A 4,279-nucleotide genomic window follows, 5' to 3' on the forward strand; every position below is an offset into this window, starting at 1 on the left:
GCCCCTGCGGGGCGTATTAATTTTGACCACCTGAGTTTTTTTAGCGTGCACCCAATGCACAGTACATGTACGTAGCTACAAGTGTCTGATGTGTTAGCAAGCAGTTATGATATATATTTCTTCCCTCAAAAACAGATGGCCATGTTGATCTAAATTGCTCGAAAGTGTTTCAGCGTTTTTTCCATTCTTTCTTTTCCTTCTCTCCCGTCCCCCAGAGTATGGTAGCCAACCAGACGAATTTCTGGTTAACATTCCTGCCTTCTCTGTTTATTTCCTCCTCCTCTTCCTTTCACCAGTGACTTCCCACTAACAAAAGTTCCAGCAGCTTTGCAACAATCGATTAATCTGTACGACACAATGACACAATGACCAAGTGAGCGCCACGCTCTAGTAAGGCGTAGCCGGTGCAGCCTCGGTAAACAAAGGTATCACAGGTCACAGTGTGAAAATACTATTCCTCCACGGCAAACAGCAAGGACGCGAGTACGTTCATTGAGTGTGTGAGACGAATGTCCCCACTGTTCTTTACACTGCCAACTCTCAATGAAGTCTCCCTCGCCTCCCCCCCTCCACAGGAGAGTATAGGGGTAATTACCTGTTAGATTTATATAGTAATTTTAGATTGGGAAATCAGAAATGAAAATAGAACTCTGCCGCCCATTGGAGCGTCACGCGGCTCATACCGCAAGCCTTACGCTCGCTCCACCACAAGAAAGCTTCGTGTAGTTTAAAGAGATAGATAACTCATATTGAAGGTTTCAAGGAGTCTCAAGGAGTTTCACGGATTTTCGAACCTCTCTAGTGGCGTGATTTAATGCCCATCGTTCGAAGTTTCTATATTCTATATATACCAGGTGGGGTTTATAGAAAATACAGAATTTAAAAAAAAGCCTCTTGTAGATAGCGCGATTATAATCCCTAAAGTGGATTGCTCACAGAGGGGGACATTACTTGAAAGGAATAACAAAAACGCACAATTGATTAACTAACAAATTCTCACTAATTAAGATTCAATTTATCATTCCACGGAACAGGCTGCAATTGGCAAAATGCATAGCAATATATGGTATATTGCATACAATACATGCAACGCATATTCGCTTTGAACCAATTAAGAGAATGGAACCGATTTAGAGATGGGGTGCATGGTCACACTTGCGGTAAAAAAGGAATTGTCGTTCTACTTGACTGTTTTAACAAAACGCTAGTTTATGTGTTGAAGAACAACATAGCTGGAACGCCAATGGATTTTGTCACACACATTTGGAATTACTATCTTGAAGCTGCTTCAATCAGGAGAGTTTGTTCTAAGTGAATACTCGCCTTGAGAACTCAACGGCTGCATTTTTGTTCATTGTTCGGAAAAGTGGTACGGGACAAGTCGATAAGCGATAAGTCGCAATGACGCCATCGGCTACAATGAATAAATTCAGTATGTGACAAGAAGTAAGAACTGAGCTATTGAAATTTTGTTATTGCACAGTTCTCGCGGAACTAATGCCCGCCTGCTAAAGAAATGCAGCTCACGGATTACAACTGCGCTTACTGCCACAGGTAATCCTTAAAAATTATGTAGTTTAATAAAAGAAAGTCGCAATTTTGCCTGAAAGGCGAAGCATCGATTGCGATAGCAAATTAGCAGACAGCTATTCAAAGTAAAGAAAGCAGACTTATTGGCTGTATAAGCTTGCCGACATTCGCTGATTAACTAAATGAACAAGCATGATGTCACGCTTGCACAGGTAAACATGAACACAACTCACGCGATGACCGCGGAAACTGGCTGTAAAAACGATAGAGTGAGGAAGCGCGTCAGCAGCAGCGAGCGAATTGACCTTCGTGCTGCCTCTCGCATCAACGCACACTAAGCCGCGAGAGCATTGCGCGTGGTGGGCTCGGTCCCCGTCGCAGATGGCTTTCAGGAAATGGGCGCCCGCGTGCCGTGCCGTACGCAGAAGTCGCCAGAAGAGAACGACCCGCGCGATGGAAGACGGCGCGCTTCCTCCCTGCTTTCCTCTTCTGCGCGCGTGAAATTCAGCCGTGATTGTCGGGCTGACCCTCGCAAGCTTTCCCTCGCACACAGAGCAAACAGCGCGGCGACGGTGTTATCGCCCTTGGACTTTATACGAAATGTCACGGTGACGCCGACGGCAAAAGTGCGCCTGGAGTGTCCATACAATTGATAACGCAATAAAACATTGTACCCACCGAACAGCCGTTCTGCGAACTCTGTTGCAAACGGATGCCGGGGAAAGTGATAACTGGTATCAGTGGCCATAACACGCTAGAAGAGTCAAGGAATTCGAATGGCAGAATGGTACTCCTATTAAACGCTGCGATATTGTGCTCAGAAAGAGTGTCTTTATACATACTTTTATGGCTGTAGAGGTGCCGCAGAGATTGTTCTGCTTTTCAAGGTTTTCCTGCTGGCGTGAGAATGGGTCTGAACGACGGACCGACGGAAGAACGCGAAGATTAGTGACGCCTTGGTAAAACCATGGCCCACCGCCGGAGACGAGAAGAACGCCGTCTATAGCTCTTCATACTTATTTGGCGCAATATAATGACACCTACAATAAAGCGACATTTAAATTGGGACTCTCGTGACTGCAAAACCCCTAGCAACCCGCCACGGTCTCTTCGTGGCTACGGAGTTGTCCTGCTGAGGACGCAGTCGCGGGTTGGATCACGGCCGCCGCGGCCGCAATTCGACGGGGACAAAATACAAGAGCGTTCGTCTACTTAGATTTAGGTTAAATAGTCCCAAGTGGTTGAAACTAATCTCAAGTCCTCCACTACGGCGCGTCTTGTAATCCGATCATTGTCTTGGCACGTAAAATCCTGCGATTCTTGAACCTCTAGCGGGAACAAGAGCTGTCGATACGAGACATATGTTCATATCGGAACCAGCGCACGATTACCGCGGCGCTTTCGCTGCCAAGTTAACTGCGCGTCGCCGCTCGCGTCTAGGGAGGCCCTCGAAAAACGTCTCGCCGTCGCACGGCCGACGCGCACCTGCCGCAGGTCACGCGACCTTCAACGCAGGGCCTTCAACACACGGCGCGCGAGCCACGAATTTGCTGTTAATACTGGGACAGCCCGACGGCGGCCATGGCTCATGCACGCCCCATGTTTCTATCGCAATAGATATGCTTTGAATTCCGGGACGTCACGCTGACGTGCGTGCGCTGAGGTTTGGGGAATTCGAGAAATCGAATCTTCTGCAGATGTAACAATTACCTGCCACATGAATAAAAATATAGTCGGGAAGGAATACTTTATCAGTACGACCTGATTTCCTGTTGCCCTATTCAGCGTGCATTTAGTACCTCCGCTGTAACGTTCGCACTCACCGAGGGTTATAATCGTGCCCGATGGCGTGTGAAGGATTCGCTGTAAACAAACTGAGCTAACCAGGAGGCTATGGCAGGATATGGCAGAACGAACGTGAATTTATTGACAAAGCTAAGCTCTGGAAAATTGTCCAAGCGATCGTGGAGGAGATGGCAATGCGCCTGCTAAGTTATTGCGTGTTCGAAGTGTGAAATTCAGTAGGTCGAGAGACCACAAATAATCAGTTTCGTTATTAAACGGGTCTTATCGCTCATCAGCCTACACGGCCACACGAGCTTGATATATTTTATTTCCTGTCAGCTGACACGTTGCACCTTGTCGAGTGCGCGTGACTGACCTCCCGCACTACTTCACTCCCGCATCGACCTCCTCAAGTGTCGGGTAGCAAACTGGACAAAGGCTAGCTAAACTCCCTGCCTTTGCTTCAATTTCTGTCTTCCCAAGCAGAAATAAAGTAATTGGAGAAATTTAGGAGTCTCCGCTGAGTCAGTCAAGAGGTAAATGTAGATAGAGGTAAACCACTAAGTCGTAGGGCCGGCGCGGACTTGTCGTGAATGCTGTGCTTCAACTCTGTGCTGATAATCGATGGCGCGTTGTAGTAAACGATCATGAGGACATTTTTCTTTTTGTCGCGATCAACGCAAAATAACCTGTTCACGTGGACATCACGAGCACATACAGTCCATATACCGTGTCGAACGTCGCGCAATACGCCAACAAACAACAACGATAACTACGGGGATACCACGCTTCCATAGCGCGTACATGGCGCTTCCATAGCACAATTTTCTTATTGCGCAATGGGCACGGAAAACCAGAGTCAACGTTGAGGCAACAAAAAGGACACAAAGATCAAAGAGGAAACAGACCTCGTGAAGGGGCTTATCTGAAAGGCTGCCTCGAGAAGTGATACGACTATAGTCGC

Source organism: Dermacentor variabilis, chromosome 10 (assembly GCF_050947875.1).
Source record: "Dermacentor variabilis isolate Ectoservices chromosome 10, ASM5094787v1, whole genome shotgun sequence".
Taxonomy (NCBI): domain Eukaryota; kingdom Metazoa; phylum Arthropoda; class Arachnida; order Ixodida; family Ixodidae; genus Dermacentor; species Dermacentor variabilis.